Genomic DNA, 18,511 nt, shown 5'->3' with positions numbered 1-18,511 from the left:
TTTTTTCGTTTTATATTCACATAATTTTTATGGATTTTTTTCATATTTAAGAAGTCATTGATCCATTTAATTAAACAATAACACAAATTCAACCATGACTTTACAACCCAGAGACAATCACTTTCAACAGACTGGTAAATATCATACTTCTTTCCATGCCCATTCATACTAGTCTTAGAAAAACAACTACCAATAATTAAACACTACATATGCACCAATTGTTTTACATACATTACTTAAACATCAATCCCCAGATGAAAATTTATCATCCAGTTTTAGCAATGAGGAAACCAAAATTCAGAAAGGTTAGAGATATATCCAAAATCACATAGATGATATGTGGCAGGACCTAGATTCGAACCCAGATTGGTCTGACTCAAAGGTTTATGCTCTCAACCAGGTATACTGACTCACCACTAAACAAAAATTTATATATGCACATATGTGTTTATGAAAAAAGGTCCATATTATGCATATTATTAAGTAACTTTCTTTTCTTTCTTTTTTTTTGAGACGGAGTCTTGCTCTGTCGCCTGGGCTGGAGTGCAGTGGCCGGATCTCAGCTCACTGCAAGCTCCGCCTTCCAGGTTTACACCATTCTCCTGCCTCAGCCTCCCGTGTAGCTGGGACTACAGGCGCCCGCCACCTCGCCCGGCTAGTTTTTTTTATTTTTTTATTTTTCAGTAGAGACAGGGTTTCACCATGTTAGCCAGGATGGTCTCGATCTCCTGACCTCGTGATCCGCCCGTCTCGGCCTCCCAAAGTCCTGGGATTACAGGCTTGAGCCACCGCGCCCGGCCTCTTTTCATTTTTTTAACTTCTGTTTTTAGTTTGGGGGTACATATGAAGGTTTGTTATACTGGTAAACACATGTCTCAGGGTTTGTTGTACATATTATTTCATCGCCCAGGTATTAAATCCAGTACTCAGGCCGGGCGCGGTGGCTCAAGCCTGTAATCCCAGCACTTTGGGAGGCCGAGACGGGTGGATCACGAGGTCAGAAGATCGAGACCATCCTGGCGAACACGGTGAAACCCCGTCTCTACTAAAAAATACAAAAACTAGCCGGGCAAGATGGCGGGTGCCTGTAGTCCCAGTTACTTGGGAGGCTGAGGCAGGAGAATGGCGTAAACCCGGGAGGCGGAGCTTGCAGTGAGCTGAGATCCGGCCACTGCACTCCAGCCCAGGCGACAGAGCGAGACTCCGTCTCAAAAAAAAAAAAAAAAAAAAAAAAATCCAGTACTCAATAGTTATCCTTTCTGCTCCTCTCCTCCCTCCCTCCCTCCCTCCCTCCCTACTCAGGTAGACCCCAGTGTCTTAAGTTCTCTTTTTTTGAGACCAAGTCTTGTTCTGTTGCCCAGGCCGGCGTGCAATGGCACAATCTCAGCTCACTGCAATCTCTAACTCCCGGGTTCAAATGGTTCTCCTCCCTCAGCCTCCTGGGATTACAGGCACCCACCACCTCACTCAGCTAGTTTTTGGATTTTTAATAGAGATGGGTTTCACCATGTTGTCCAGGAGGGTCTCGAACTCCTGACCTCAAGTGATCCATCCGCCTGTGTTCATAAGTTCTTTCATTTAGCTCCCACTTAAAGTGAGAACATGAGGTGTTTGGTTTTCGGTTCCTGTGTTAGTTTCCTGAGGCTAATAGCCTCCAGCTCCATCCACATTCCCTCAAAAGATATAATCTTGTTTTTTAAGGCTGCATAGTTTTCCATGGTGTATATATACCACATTTTCTTTCTCCAATTTGCCACTGATAGGCATTTAGGTAGATTCCATGTATTTGTTATTGTGAATAGGGCTGTAATGAACATTTGTGTGCATCTGTCTTCGTGATAGAATTATTATTATTATTATTATTTTTTTAAACAGAGGCTTGCTCTGTCACCCAGGCTGGAGTGCAGTGGCGCAATCTCGGCTCACTGCAACCTCCGCCTCCCAGGTTCAAGTCATTCTCCTGCCTCAGCCTCCCACCTAGCTGCTGGGACTACAGGCACGCCACCGTGCCTGACTGATTTTTATATTTTTAGTGGACATGGGGTTTCACCATGTTGGCCAGGCTGGTCCCAAACTCCTGACCTCAAGTGATTCTCCTGCCTCAGCCTCCCAAAGTGCTGGGATTACAGGCATGAGCCACTGCACCCAGACTGTTCTGTGTTTTTTTCACTTGAAAATATATGATAGACTTGTTTTCATGTTAATAAACTACAATCATTGTCATTTCCAATGACAGTATTGCTCTCCATTATATGGAGGCTCATGAAATATTGGACCAGCCTGTGCAATATGAAAACACCTTGTCTTTACAAAATAGACAAAAAAAAAAAAAAAAAAAAAATAGCCAAGTATGGTGGTGTGTGCCTGTGATCCCAGATACTTGGGAGACTGAGGTGGGAGGATCACCTGAACCTGGGGAGGTCGAGGCTGCAGTATGCTGTCATTGCGCCATTGCACTGCAGCCTGGGGAACAGAGTGAGACCTTATCTCAAAAAAAATAATAAAATATAATACTAGAACCAACTCCCCATGGTTAGATATTCAATTGATTCCAATGTTTTACTGCTATAATCAATGCTGGCATTAAATATTTTTTCCTATAATCCCAACACTTTGGGAGGCCGAGGCGAGCAGATCACTTGAGGTCAGGAGTTAGAGACCAGCCTGGTCAACATGGCAAAACTTCATCTCTACTAAAAATACAAAAATTAGCCAGGTGTGATTGTGCGCGTCTGTAATCCCAGCTACTCAGGAGGCGAGGCAGAAGAATCACTTGAACCGCTTGAGGTGGAGGTTGCAGTGAGCTGAGATCGTGCCACTGTACTTCAGCCTTGGTGATAGAGTGAGACTCTGTCTCAAAAAAAATCTTTTTTTGCATCTTTTCTTTTTTTGAAAAATATTTTTATTTGCTGCACATTTAAAATCATTCTTTCATATAGGAAATACCTTTACTATAAGTGTCCTTTTACCTACTTGATTCAGTAAGTTCATGTAGAACTTCAAAGGGGGCAGCATTAGAATGAACACAGGCTTCTAGAGAGTTAATATGTATAAGAAGGGATAAACAATTCATTTTTGTTCTCATGGTTTACTTTACTAGATAACACTTAGTTTGCTTGTACTGTGTGGAGCCGGGAGGGGATTGGAAACAATCTAAATTACTGTCAATAGATTAAAGTATAAATCTGCTGTACAACATGGTAACCACAAGCCACGCCACATTTGACTATTTAAATTTAAATTAAATAAAATTAAAAATTTAGTTCTTCATTTGTACTATCCACATTTCAAGTGCCACCTGAGGCTGGTGATGACCACAGTGGAAAGAACAGATATGGAACATTTCCATTATCACACAAACTTCTACTGAACAATGTGGGTATACAACACTCATAGTGTGAAATACTATTTATATATGGTATTTTAAAGTGATCTGGAAGATCTGTATATGCTGACATATTTGTTTGACATACGTGTTTGTTTTTAACTTTTTATTTTCGAGTGATTATTGACTCACAAGTCTAAGAGATTATTATAGTAATTTTATAAGAACATGCTATGTTGGGCTGGGTGCGGTGGCTCACACCTGTAATCCCAGCACTTTGGGAGGTGGAGGCAGGTGGATCACGAGGTCAGGAGTTCGAGACCAGCCTGGCCAATATGGTGAAACATCATCTCTACAAATAATACAAAAATCAGCTGGGTGTGGTGGCACGCATCTGTAGTCCCAGCTGCTCGGGAGGCTGAGGCAGGAGAATCGCTTGAACCCGGGAGGCGGAGGTTGCAGTCAACCGAGATCACACCACTGCCCTCTAGCCTGGGCCACACAGCAAGACTCAGCCCCAAAAATAAATAAATAAAAAGAATATACTATGTGAATTTTAAAAATAACTAGACTTTTGAAAGCCTTTCCTTAAAAACGTATCTATAGAGCAGTGAAGGGATACAGTGAGAGAGGAAGTCACTTATTTTATTGGGGAAAGGCTTCACAGAGGAGGTGACCAGGAGCTAAGTTTCTAAAGATAAGCAAGTAAAGGTTATACACCAGAGGGAAGAGGAAACTTATGGGGCTGGATAGAAGCATAATGCCACAGACAAGGATTTAAAGCCCAAAGTACTTTTTTTTTTTTTTTTGTTGAGACGGAGTCTGGCTCTGTCGCCCGGGCTGGAGTGCAGTGGCCGGATCTCAGCTCACTGCAAGCTCCGCCTCCCGGGTTTACGCCATTCTCCTGCCTCAGCCTCCCGTGTAGCTGGGACTACAGGCGCCCGCCACCTCGCCCGGCTAATTTTTTGTATTTTTAGTAGAGACGGGGTTTCACCGTGTTAGCCAGGATGGTCTCGATCTCCTGATCTCGTGATCCGCCCGTCTCGGCCTCCCAAAGTGCTAGGATTACAGGCTTGAGCCACCGCGCCCAGCCGCCCAAAGTACTTTGACTAGTTTTACACTGGGAGAATATTATGAGAATTAATAGCATAATGGATATGAAACCACTTTCTAAACTGTGAAGTACTGTTGAACAACTAAAGGAAAAGTAGGAATCAGGCAGTACAATGTGTGTGCCTAGAAAATTTTTGTGCTTTGAAAACAAAATGTATGTAAGACAGCATTCTTCTTTATGTAAAAATAAATAATATTATTGATAAGGCAATTATATGAAAAACAAATACATATATAGCATTACATATACATTAAGATTGAATTAACAGAGTATTTACTTGTTTCATATCTCTAAAGAACCACAATTTTAAATTGTGTTCTCACATTGTGTTAAAAGAAAAAAAGAAAAGAAAAAAAAGCTAGTCAGAAATACCATTCTACCTCATGATGATTTCGTTTTTCTTTTGCATAAGCCTGTGTCTTTCAAATAATCCACAAGCAAATAGCTTCATTCTGTAGATGAGAAATTATAAAAGACCATGTAATCAGCTGACAAAGGAACTGAAAACAAGCCCAGAGGAAATGCATGGCTGTTCTTACAAAGTCACAATGTACTGTTCTATTTGCCTCCCACTCTCAAAGTGTATATTCCTGACATTTCTTGTCTTATAATTGGACTTTATGAATGAGAGCTGTAGGATGCTGTCTGGTGAATGATCTGAAAAGGATATGCTGAAACAGTGGAGGTGCTGCAAAAACTGGATGCGAGGTTTTGTGTGGGAACTTAAATAAAAGACATGAATTAGAAATTTAGAACCCCAAATTTTATTGTACACAAAATAAGGGCTATTTTCTCAGTCCTTACTAAAGATTTTGAGTAGGTTTAGGTGACATGTAATGTGGAAACCAAATGCATAAGCTTGGTTTTCAGAATAGTTTGGGGTCCCATGGCTTTCCAGAGCTTATCCTTTACAACTATACTGGCAAGAAGGAGAGGTGAGTTCAGTAACTTTCACCTCCTTTACATTAGCTTCTTCATCCTTAGTGCTAAGTAACTGCTAAAGCCATACTTACTAATTTTCATAGTGTGGTGGACTTTCTAAAGTGCACTTAATTTCATATCTCATGTGATTTAGCTTATGAATAGGGCCAGTTAGGCAAGAATTAATTCACTAGGTCCCTGGAAATAATCAGTCATATTTAATAAGCAAACTTTTCCTATGCACCTACTATAGAGGTGCCACGTGACAGTCAGCAGCTGGGAAGTTTTATTCACATTCAGAAGGGTCACAACAAGGATTCTCTTTTGTTAGCAAAAATACTGAAGGGAAAAACAAAAAGCATCTAAGCAGGGCAGGCAGAAACAAAAAAGTAGGCTTGAAAAATTTCTCTAGGCCGGGCACAGTGGCTCATGCCTGTAATCCTAGCATTTTGGGAAGCCAAGGCAGGTGGATTGCTTTGAACTGAGGAGCTTGAGACCAGTCTGGCCCACGTGGCAAAGTCTTGTCTCTCCAGAAATACAAAAATTAGGTGGGTGTTGGTGGCTCCCACCTGCAGTCCCAGCCAGTCGAGAGGGTGAGGCTGGAGAACCGCTTGAATCTGGGAAGCAGAGGTTGTAGTGAGCCAAAATCATGCCACTGCACTCCAACCTGGGCGACAGAGTGAAATTCTGTCTTAAAAAAAATAAAAAATATAAAAATTCTCCGAGGGGCCGGGCGCGGTGGCTCAAGCCTGTAATCCCAGCACTTTGGGAGGCCGAGACGGGCGGATCACGAGGTCAGGAGATGGAGACCATCCTGGCTAACACGGTGAAACCCCATCTCTACTAAAAAATACAAAAAAACTAGCCGGGCGAGGTGGCGGGCGCCTGTAGTCCCAGCTACTCGGGAGGCTGAGGCAGGAGAATGGCGTGAACCCGGGAGGCGGAGCTTGCAGTGAGCTGAGATCCGGCCACTGCGCTCCAGCCTGGGCGACAGAGCGAGACTCCGTCTAAAAAAAAAAAAAAAAAAAAAATTCTCCGAGGAAACAGGCCATTGTGTTAATGGTCTCTGTATGTCTCTGGGTAGTAACATTGTGGAGTTTTTCTCTTTGTTATGTTTCTTCATACTTCTTATTTATTTATTTATTTTTACAATAGGTATATATAACTTGTATAAAGAAAATAATAAATAAGCAAATTTTCAAGAGATGAAGTCTCACTCTGTCACCCAGGCTGGAGTGCAGTGGCATGACCTTGGCTCACTGCAGCCTCAACTTCCTCAACTCAAATGATCGTCCTACCTCGGCCTTCTGAGTAGCTGGAACTACAGGTGCAAACCAATAAAATTAGCCACCTGGCTAATTTTTGTACTTTCTGTATAGAGACAGCATCTTACTTTGTTCCCAGACTGGTCTCAAACTCCTGGGCTCAAGCAGTGCTCCTGCCTCAGCCTCCCAAAGTGCTGGGATTACAGGCATGAGCCACTGTGTCGAGCGGAGAAAAATCTTAAAGGAAAAAGTCTCCAAAAGGCTATACAAAATAAGGAAGAGAGGCCAGGCACAGTGGCTCACATCTGTAATCCCAGCACTTCTGGAGGTGGAGGCGGGCAGATCATCTGAGGTCAGGAGTTCGAGACCAGCCTGACCAATATGGTGAAACCCTGTCTCTACTAAAAATACAAAAATTAGCCAGGCGTGGTGGCAGGCGCCTGTAATCCCAGCTACTCGGGAGGCTGAGGCAGGAGAATCGCTTGAACCTGGGAGGTGGAGGTTGCAGTGAGCCGAGATCACGCCATTGCGTGATCTGGTCCTGGGGGACTAGAGTGAGACTTCGTCTAAAAAAAAAAAAAAGAGAGATTAAATGTAAATAAGTCCATTGATTAGTATAGTTGACTGCCAATCATATTGATGGACGGCATGGTTCTAACTATTTTTTTTCTTCTTTTTGTAAGAAGCCTCTTCCCAGAACCACCTATTTAATTGTTTTTATTTTTTTTTTGTTTCTGTTTTTGTTTTTGATACAGGGTCTCTCTCTCTGTCACCCAGGCTGGAGTGCAGGGGCCCAAGTACGTCTCACTGCAGCCTCAAACTCCTGGGCTGATGACCCTTTTGCCTCAGCCTCCCAAGTAGCTAGGACTATGGGTGCATGCCACTACACCAGGCTAATTTTGTAATTCTTTTGTAGAGATGTGATTTCACAATGTTGCCCAGGATGTTCTTGAACTCAGGGCCTCAAGTGATCGTCCAGCCTCTGCCTCCCAAGGTGTTGGGATTTCAGGCATGAGCCACCATGCCCAGTCTAGGTTTTGTTTTTGTTTTTTGTTTTTCCAAATCAAACATTTGGCCTTAGCCTTTGAAAAGAAGGAGATATATCATCTACCTTACTAATTCTTCCTAGACTCTAGGACTTCACGTCCACTGAAAGAATTAATCCAATCCCTTCTCCTCAACCCCAAAAATCCTAAAACAGTTTGAATGTTTAATCTTCCTTTGTCAAAGATAATCATGAGATCCTGAGGACAATAATATTGTGTTTTGGATTAATATATGCCATTTTAGGGTTAAAAACAACCCCCACTACCACGACAACAAGAAAATCACCCATTGCCTTTTGTTTTTACGTTTGTATGAACCTTTTTGCTGTTACAGATTTCTACGCCCCACTAAGGTCTGGTTTAGTCAGAAAATCAGAGGAAGCCCACAGTGTATGAAAGGGTTATTCATCTCGAGGGCTGAGCATGAAGGTCCTCAGTCCTCAGTGAGTGATCCTGTGCACATACCCTCAAAGTACAGATGGCTCCTCGGGGCAGGAATTAAAGATGAAGAGAGAAATGATTCTCAAATGGAACACAGTACATTAATTCACTTAGAGGGCACAGGGTGTGTCTGCTTCACTGACTTTTCCAAAGACAGAATTTGGCCCTATGTCCAGTTATAGTACATGAGCTTACTCCTTCAAATGTGCCTCTAAATTTCCCCAAATGAGGGCCATGGCTTATCACCAAATTCTAAATGAGCTGCTTGCTGGTTTGAAAGCACTTGAGGCAATTTGAGTCTCAGAGACACTGAAGGCTGAGACTTCACCTTTGTCTTCACCTCCCCCAGAATGTCCGAAGAGCAGGCAATGCGTTTCACTCAGGAGTTGTGGCAGTTGGCTGAGGCCTCCCTGAGGAGAAAAGAAAGGGGGAAACTGTGCTGGGTGAGGTTGGCCTCTCCTAACTCTTATTAATAGAGAACATGTGGGCTGAGGCAAAAGCAGGGGCTGGGCTTGCTGAGTAAACAGGATGGGATGAGAAAGAGAATGATGCTTTTATATTCTTGTCTATTATGGATCCAGGGAGTCTCTTTAATGGAGATGAAAGGGAGAGATAGATTTAAAGGAAATCGTTTCCAAAGCTAAATGTGCAGGCCACTGATGTGTCTTCGTTCCCTTTCCCATGGATGGGGGCTAGATCGTCAATTGGCATCGCTGGCCAGATTTCACACATGGGTTTTTTTGTTTGTTTGTTTGTTTTGAGACAGAGTTTCACTCTTGTCGCCCACGCTGGAGTGCAATGGCGCGATCTCAGTTCACTGCAACCTCTGCCTCCTGGGTTCAAGCAATTCTCCTGCCTCAGCCTCCTGAAGTAGCCGAGATCATAGGCAACTGACACCATGCCCAGCAAGTTTTTTTTGTATTTTTAGTTGAGACGGGGTTTCACTGTATTGGCCAGGCTGGTCTTGAAATGCTGACCTCAGGTGATCCACCTGCCTCGGCCTCCCAAAGTGTTGGGATTACAGGCGTGAGCCACTGCGTCTGGCCTCACTCATGTTTTTAAATCGATGGCTCTGGTATACCTCTATCATCTGAGAATTTGTTTTTTAGATCCTTCATTTATGTATTCATTTTACTAATATTAATTGAGTGTTACTAATGCCAGGCACTTTTTGGGGCACTGTGAATGTGACCGTGAACAATACAACGTTTATCAAAATAAAGGGAATTACGATAGGCAAGCGCAGAACATGCACAAAGTAGACCCAGGTGCTATGAAGATACCGGAGAGGGAGTACTCATCCAGGCATCTCTCAGGGAGGGGTGGTCAGGGAAGGCTCTCCTGAAAAGCAGTTCATGACACCTAAATTGAGCCTGGAGTTAGCCAGATGGAGAAAAGAGGAAGAGGGTTTTCTAGCCAGGTGATTCTGTGTAGACAAAAAAAAAGCTTAGAGTCTTGACATGACAAGAACATTGCGTAAAAGGGGCAACAGTATCATTACTTAAAAAGTGCACACTCCTTTCAGGGAGAAGAGAGAACACAAAGGTATCCCCAAGGACATTTAAGGAAGGCTGTCATAGAAATGACACAAAAATTATCCCGGTGTTTCAGAGAACATCCAGATGAGATTCCACACCTAGAGTAGGAATAAAAAAGTGCTGTTTGCATTTGAAACTTTCTTCCACGTATGAAATCATTTTTGCCTTGAGCCCATGAATACCTTTTTTTAAAAAGAGCAATTTAAGACTATGAGGCAGGCAGATTTGCAAAGGAGTTTTCCCTTACCTTATCAAAAATGCTAACATGTTTACATATGTCAATGTCTTAAGTGACTTCTTAAGTAATTTGCCTCTCTAGTCCTAGAAGCAGCATTGCTAAAATAAGCTATGGTGCTTATCACGTTTTAAATTTTGTATTGACACCTGAATATCAGAAAATTTTATCATTGAAATTTAATTTTAATACCATATATGCATACATCAGTGAGTATTTAGAAGATTACTATAAAACCTTGCATCTTCCTGTATATATAAAAAATACACATAAACATGTTTATGACAAAGATTTTTTGTTTTTTTTGTTTTTTGTTTTTTGAGACAGAGTCTTGCTCTGTCACCCAGGCTGGAGTGCAGTGGCGCGATCTTGGCTTACTACAATCTCCACCTCCTGGATTCAAGCAATTTTCCTGCCTCAGCCTCCTGAGTAGCTGGGATTACAGGTGCATGCCACCACACCTGGCTAATTTTTGTATTTTTAGTAGAGACAGGCTTTCACCATGTTGGTCAGGCTGGTCTCGAACTCCCAACCTTGTTATCTGCCCGCCTCGACCTCCCAAAGTGCTGGGATTACAAGCATGAGCCACTGTGCCTGGCCTTATGACAAAGTTTAACCGAAAAAAAAAAAGAAAAAAAAGTGGCTGGTATTGGAGAACCAAACCGTTACAGAATTTTTTCATTTATCAATTTTATTCCAGACAATATAAAAGAAATAAGAACTCTGTCAGTATTTAAAAAAAAAAACAAAAAAAAAACTTTATTTCATGCCATTATTTCCTTTCAATCTGCTAGCTAAAAACATGTCCATATCAAGCTTTGTTTCCTGGTCTTTATTATAGTCTCCATAGAAATCATTAGAAATATACTGTCTCAAAAAGAGAAGCTGATTCCTCTTCTGCCCAAATTGTTAGTTTTCTGATTGACTTTGAAAACCAAAACTTTACTCTCTTTGAGGGAAAATAATCTATTTTTCTAGAGAATTTCAATCTGTCAGTCACTCTGATAGACATACAGCTCCTACTGTATTATTTTTTGCTTCAGCTAACATATGTTAAAACAAAATCATTTTTAAAGCTAAAGGCAAGCCAACATTCTGATTAGCTTCAAAAGTTTAGTTAACCAGCGACTGCCAAGTTTCCCCAATGTAAAACATGTTCTTGACTCATTTTCTTCAAGTATCAAAGTATGTGATCTGCCCCAGAATAAGAGCTGCATCCAAATATTATGTCTTAGCAAAAAAGTTACAGTTGCTAAATTTGTAACTCATATATTTTTAGTTTTAAATCTCACAGAAAGAAACTTTAGCTCTAAGACATGAAATGACTAAGAGAGGAAAACAAAGTTCAGGAAGTCTTCACTGTTCCTTATTTTTAGTCAATGATCCATTTGTGTGATGGCCAAAATTATTGTTACAATGAATTACTATAAGCAGACAGAGGCTACAATTTTCACTGATATTTCCTCTTAGGGACTAGAGAATTCAGCGTCCCTGGTTAAAAGTATAGATTGAGTTTAGGTAGTCTGGGTATTTTTCAGCAATTCTTTTTCAAAGAAATACTTGTATAAAAAATTGTTTTGGTCTATGCTGAAACAACACGTTATTGTGTACAGTAACTGAAAGTTTTATATAAGTCAGTCAGCCAAAAGAACCCAGACATCTGAAAACGTGCCATATTCACTAAATTGCTATTCCAAAGGAAGAAATTTGATTAAAATGTTAAATAAGTCAGTGGAATAAAATCAGGGAGCTAGTTGCTTGCCTGCCTGCTTTCCCCTCTTTTCCCCTTCCTTCTCTTCCCCCAACTTCCTTCCTCCCTCCCTCTCTCTTTCTTTTTCTTCTCCCACCTCTTCTTTTTTCTTTTTCTTTTTTAATCCAGATATTTTTAGCCTGGAGCATATTTGTCACATGTTTTTACAACTCGTCTACATTAAACCACATTTCTGTCAGCCAGAATAGTTATAGCATACCAATTATTTAAATAATCAGAACCCTCGGGTAAAAATGTTTCAGGTGCCAAAAAACAGCAAGTCTCGTCAGCATGCCGAGAAATTGTTTCTCCCGAGAGTTTAGAACTGGAATTTCCTCTGAAACAGAGACAAATGTACGTGGACGTCAAGCTAGAATTTCTTCTCTGTACTCTAGAAATGGACATTCTGAGACAGCATTGCCACGACCTTCCGAGTAGCTAGAGCTGAGCCAATGCTGCAGGGAGGCCTAGAGGAAAAGGCAAACGTATTAGACCTCTGGTTCTCAGAAATTAGCTGCTCATTAGAGTCACCTGGGGACTTTTGAAAAACAATTCTGATGGCTGGGTCTCACCTGCAGAGGTTCTATCGTTAGCCTGGGATATGGCTTGGGTCTCAGTATTTTTAAAAATCAGCAAAGCTTGAGGATCATTGTTTTAAAGCATGCAAATTTCAAATTTAGGCCTTAGACAGATTTTGATTTAAAAAAAAAAAAACTGCCCTTTGGCCTGGCACGGTGGCTCACACCTGTAATCCCAACACTTTGAGAGACTGAGGCAGGAGGATCCCTTGAGGTCAGGAGTTCGAGACCAGCCTGGCCGACATAGTGAGACCCCCCCGCCGTCTCTACAAAAAAAAATTTTTTTTAATTGCTAGTCGTGGTAGTTGTTCAACTGTAGTCTTAGCTCTTCAGAAGGCTTAGGCTGGAGAATTGCCTAAGCCCAGTAATTTAAGCTGTAATGAGCTATGATTGTGCCAGGACACTCCAGCCTGGTTGACAGTGTAAGGTCCTATCTAGAAAAAAACAACACCACCACCACCTCATCTGAGCTGAAAAATTAATTGAAAAAAGGGAAGAGTTCTTCTTGATGTTCCTAATTATTCTGTTGCCATTTAAAACAATTAACTAGCCATTTATTTATTTCATGATTTTGTGTGTGTGTGTGATGGAGTTTCACTCTTGTTGCCCAGGCTGGAGTGCAATGGCGCAATCTCGGCTTACTGCAACCTCTGCCTCCTGGGTTCAAGTGATTCTCCAGCCTCAGTGTCACAAATAGCTGGGATCACAGGTGTGCGCCACCACGCCCGGCTAATTTTGTATTTTTAGTAGAGACGGGTTTCTCCATGTTAGTCAGGCTGGTCTCTAATGCTTGACCTCAGGTGATCCACCTGCCTTGGCCTCCCAAAGTGCTGGGATTACAGGTGTGAGCCACTGCGTCCTGTCAATTTCATGATGATTTTTAATCACTTTTTTTCTGCCTTTCAGACGGTAGACATCAGAAACTTTACATCCGACCAACACCAAACAGGTGTGGGAATAAATGTCATGCTGTTTCTTTACCTCCTAAGCCTGCTACCGAAGAGGAGTGGAAAACTCAGTTTTCCGGTTTAACTCTAGTAGCTGGCCCATTCAAAGAGAATAGCCCATACACAGGACCAGCGATTGTGGCCAACAGGAATGTGGGCCCAGAGTCTTCAGATCTTCCAATTTTTTTCAAGAGAAGCCAGAAATCATCATCTTTATGCGAAATTTCCCAGTTTCTTAATGTTGGCAAGTAATTAAATTGTGGGTAATCAAAACACGTCTGCCAACCAAATGGAAGCTGCCACTCTGCAACTTCTGGCCTGGAAGGCAATTCATCTCCTCTTCATTCAGCCAGTGACTGCTCAGCTTTCAACACTCAGTTCTGGAGACAGTTCCTTTGAAAAAACTTCCCTGGCCACCTCTGCTCCACCCTACCCCTTTGCCCCTAGCCTGCTACTCCAACTCTGAGCACCCAAGTGTATCTCCTAACTTACCTCCCTCCAATGTGATGCGTGTCTGTCTCCCCTAACAGACTGCCTGATACTGGAGGACTGAGATGGTGTCTTAGCACATTTAGTTTTGGAATGTATGTCAGTTCCAAACCGGATACTAACTCAGCAAACAAATGTTCATTAAATACTTACTATGGGCTGGGCACGGTGGCTCACACCTGTAATCCTAGCACTTTGGGAGGCCGAGGTGGGCGGATCACCTGAGGTCAAGAGTTCGAGTCCAGCCTGACCAACATGGAGAAATCCCGTCTCTACTAAAAATACAAAATTAGCCAAGCGTGGTGGCACACACTTGTGATCCCAGCTACTCGGGAGGCGGAGGTTGTGGTGAGCCAAGATCATAGCATTGCACTCCAGCCTGGGCAACAAGAGTGAGACTCTGTCTCAATAAATAAATAAATAAATAAATAAATAAATACTATGTATATATATAAAAATTCAACAGCACTTTGGGAGGCTGAGGTGGGTAGATCATCTGAGGTCAGGAGTTTGAGACTAGCCTGGCCAACATGGTGAAACCCCATCTTTACTAAAAATATAAAAAATCAGCCAGGCATCGTGGCGGGTGCTTGTAATCCAGCTAATTGGGAAGCTGAGGCAGGAGAATCGCTTGAACCTGGGTGGCAGAGGTTGCAATGAGCCAGGATCACGCCATTGCACTCCAGCCTGGGCGATAAGAGTAAGACTCCGTCTCAAAAAAAAAAAAAAAAAAAAAAAAAAAAATTAGCTGGGTGTGGTGGTCCGCATCTGTAATCCCAGATACTTGGGAGGCTGAGGCAGGAGAATTGCTTGAACCCGGGAGGCAGAGGTTGCAGTGAGCCAAGACTGCACCATTGCACTCCAGCCTGGGCAACAAGAGCAAAACTCTGTCTCAGAAAAAAGAAAAAAAAATTCAACAAATTCAAATCGTGGCCTATTAGAAACACAAATTAAGAACGTAAACACTAGGAAAATGTTTTCCACCTCCAAATAGATGCCATTATCTTTGTACATTGTATCTCCTCCCAGATCTAATTCATTTATGAGCATCATCAGAATGTCTCCGTAAGAGGATCAAGTAACTTGAAGAGGGTCAAGTAACTTGCAGAAGGTCACACAGGCGGCACCTTGAACCCAGGTTGGCTTCAAAGAACACTCTCTCAACTAAGCTTTCCTTTGGTCATTTTATATTTAACTGGGAATAATAATATTAATAGAACCCGCCTTAAAGGGTTGTAAGGATTAATTATGCCAACAATTCTATACTGTGCTGGGTCATTACTATTACTCATGACGTAACATAGCACCTCTAAAGAACCCTGTGTATTACCATCTTTCAAATGAAGGCCCAAGGTCAACTGTCAAGGTCATTCTGCTAGGCGGTTGCAGAGCTGAGATTTAAACATGAATTTGCCACCAAGTCCGTCACTTTGCCAGTTACACTAGAGAAAAATCAACCCAGTCCCTCTAAGTGTTAGCCAAACTGCCAATGCTTAATACCCACTCTCACACATTAGGCTTTTACTACTCACCTTAACCGCTACCCAAATACAAGTAAATTCCTTTTATCTTTATATTAATAAAAATAAAAGCTAACGTTATTGAGTTCTATGTTCTCAACCTTGTACTAAGCATGTGCCGTGCATTATCTTATTTAACCTCTATGAGGCATGCGTTATTATTTTCAGATGAGGAAATTGAGGCCCCAGAAGTTTAAGTAACTTGCCCAAAGACACAAAGTAGTGTTTAAGCCTAGACTCTGACTCCAAAGCCAATAAGGGTTCTTAACCTCTCTGGCAGCCATTGAGATTTCCCAGACCACTACAATGTCATTAAAACTAATGATAATAACATTACAAACCAACTTACTAACTCTTTATTGTATTACCATCAACTCATAAAAGAAAGAACACGCTAACACAGAAACTATTGAGAGGCCTTAATCTCAGAGTAAAATAATTAAATACATTTTAGGAAAAGTTTCGGACTCTTTACCTTTTCCATATGTACTGGTGGAAGCTTTGTCTTCACCACTGCCTCTCTGCTACCGTCTTTTTCTTGTCCTTTCCTACTTAGTCACTGCCAGGGCCACCACTCCACCATTTCTTCTCCTTAACGTTCTTTCTATTTATTCTTCCATTTTGAACTGGGATAATTGTCCCACAATTAGCACTGGAATCATTTGGCCTGGGAGAAGAAAGCCCTGGGAGAAAGGGGGCGGGGGTGGTCCAACTTAAGCAATGGGGAAAAGGCTCGGAAGCCAAGGACAGGGGTGGCTGTCCATGCTGCGTGCACAGTCAGAAAGGGAGGTGCCAGCCGGGCGCAGTGGCTCATGCCTGTAATCCCAGCACTTTGGGAGGCCGAAGCAGGCAGATCACCTGAGGTCAGGAGTTCGAAACCAGCCTGGCCAACATGGTGAAACCTTGTCTCTACTAAAAATATAAAAATCAGCTGGGCATAGTGGTAGATGCCTGTAATCCCAGCTATAGCTACTTGGGAGGCTGAGGCGGGAGAATTGCTTGAACCCAGGAGATGGAGGTTGCAATGAGCTGAGATCGCACCATTGCACTCCAGCCTGGGCAACAAGAGCGAGACTCCATTAAAAAAAAAAAAAAAAAAAAAAAAAGGAGATGCCATGGAGCACTGTGGTATGTGATGCAGAGTTTAGGAAAAAGAAGGATGAAAAAGGACAGGCAAAAGGACAAAGTGCTTCTCTAACTCTACCTTCTTAACACTCAGAGAGAAGAAGTAGGCCGATGGCAAGAAGAAGGCATGTTGACAAAGCAAAGGATGTTTTCATTGTACTGACAACTCTCCACAGGTACCACTCAGGTAGAAAATATGACCTAGGATCCAAATTCAGTCTATCTGATTGCAAAGTCTGGGCATGTTTCCCCATGCCACAAAAGACATGCCCAAAGTGACAAGGATAAGAAATGTTAAGGCCAGAATTAGAACCCAGGGCCTTTGACTTTTTATCACTCTGTTTCCTTGATACAAACTTTAATTCCCACAGCTGAGTCAGGCCACACTTCGAAACAATGCTAGACTTAGTATCAGCAATTGTTTTATCCCTGATGACTTCTCATTTTGCCTGATCAAGAGCATTGGTAATCAAGAAGGAAAAGGCAAGAGAAAGAAAAATGTGGAAAGGAAGAAAGTTGGAGGCCCAAATGATTTTCTAAGATGAGGAGACTGACAAATTCCCTCACCAATTGTCTCCAGAACATAACACGCTGTGGTATTCACACCATACATGACACTGTGCTAACCACCATCACAGCAGTTTTAAACAGTTTGCATTTTGAACAGTGTGCTTTTGAGACTCTTAGTAAATTCAACCATTCCCTTATTCCTTGAGATTAATAAACCTATTCATGATGAACCTCATTCTCAATGGGGGACATACCTGACAAATCTAATTATCTATAAAAAGAAGGCAGTACACAATTGCTTAAAGAATAAATAACTCTTTAGTGAAGAGCAGAAGCAAAGCATGAGGAGGAACAGGTCCCGGTAGCCCTGGTTGGAACACACAATTTGCCAAAATCTCCAAAATGGGTAGTCATTGCAACTAATACATAGAAGGATATTTAACCTGGAGTGTCTGTTTTTGTGTTTTTTTACTAGCACATTAGCAAGACAAGTGTTTGGGGGGTCTTTTTGGAGGGGAGTGGACAAATGTAGAGAAAAAGAAAAGCTAAAAAAGGAAGTCGAAACCTGCATTTTCTTGTATCAGGAAATGCTCATGTATTTTATGCCCAATCTGTGTTGACCCTACATGGCTTGTAGTCAATGCAAGCAGCATCTGACCTGCGGAAGTTAATTCTACAGAGCAATGGAATTGAGTTAGCAAGGTTTCATCCTATTACCTTCCGATAAAAAATTAATTCTTTTTTTCTCTCTCTCACAGTGAGTCCCTGACACTTTTAACTATTCGTGTTGCTAGTGAAAATAAATTGATTCAAAATTCAACTAACTACTTTTCCTGAAACTCTTTAGTGGGTTTAAGGGTATTTTATTTCTTTTCACTGAACATTTTATTTTCCCTACTAACTAAAATAATAAAATGTATACGTGGGGACATGGGCAGGAGTTGACCTCCAAAAGCTAAAAGTTTTTTTTTTTTTTTTAGATGGAGTCTCGCTCTGTTGCCCAGGCTGGAGTGCAATGGAGCGGTCTTTTCTCACTGCAACTCCGCCTCCTGGGTTCAAGCCATTCTCCTGCCTCAGCCTCCCGAGTAGCTGGAATTACAGGTGCCCACCACCACACCAGCTAAAAGTCTTAAAAGTCATTTCTGAAAAGTCTCCTATGATATATTGGTAAGTAGAAAACAACTAAAAAACAGTATTGATTATATCAGCACAATTTTGAAGAAATAAAACACACACATGTACATACACACACATGTGAAAAGATGAAAAAGAAGTACACTAAAAGGTTAGCAGTAGTTTCTCTCGATATTGAGAATGGGGGTGCTCTTTTATTTCCTTCATTTTTGCCTTGGTCTACTTTACAATTTCTCTCTCTTTTATTATTGTTATTATTATTTGAGATAGTCTCAGTTGCCCAGGCTGGAGTGCAATGGCACGAGCTTGGCTCACTGTAACCTCCACCTCTTGGGTTCAAGAGATTCTCGTGCCTCAACCTCCTGTGTAGTTGGAATTACAGGTATATGCCTTCATGCTCAGCTAATTTTTTTTTTTTTTTTTTTTAGATGGAGTTTCGCTCTGTCACCCAGGCTGGAGTGCAGTGGCGTGATCTCACCTGTCACCACGCCCAGCTAATTTTTTGTATTTTTAGTACAGACGGGGTTTCACCGTGTTAGCCAGGATGGTCTTGATCTCCTGACCTGGTGATCC

General features: G+C 41.9%; 1 long non-coding RNA gene across 3 annotated transcripts in view; it reads right to left on the bottom strand.

The window, feature by feature from the left end:
* The window catches only part of LOC123571664 (uncharacterized), a 54,697-nt gene that overhangs the window by 26,147 nt on the left and 10,039 nt on the right, over positions 1-18,511 (bottom strand). The window contains exon 2 of one of the 3 annotated variants that reach the window (XR_012430887.1): positions 4,820-4,891. The exons of the other annotated variants lie outside the window; for them this stretch is intronic. This is a non-coding gene — a long non-coding RNA (uncharacterized lncRNA). The remainder of the gene's footprint in view (positions 1-4,819; positions 4,892-18,511) is intronic. 3 annotated transcript variants of the gene reach the window in all.

Source organism: Macaca fascicularis, chromosome 2 (genome assembly GCF_037993035.2).
Source record: "Macaca fascicularis isolate 582-1 chromosome 2, T2T-MFA8v1.1".
Classification (NCBI taxonomy): Eukaryota; Metazoa; Chordata; class Mammalia; order Primates; family Cercopithecidae; genus Macaca; species Macaca fascicularis.
The sequence above is the reverse complement of the archived record's forward strand: the minus strand, read 5'-3'. Positions and strand labels throughout refer to the sequence as shown.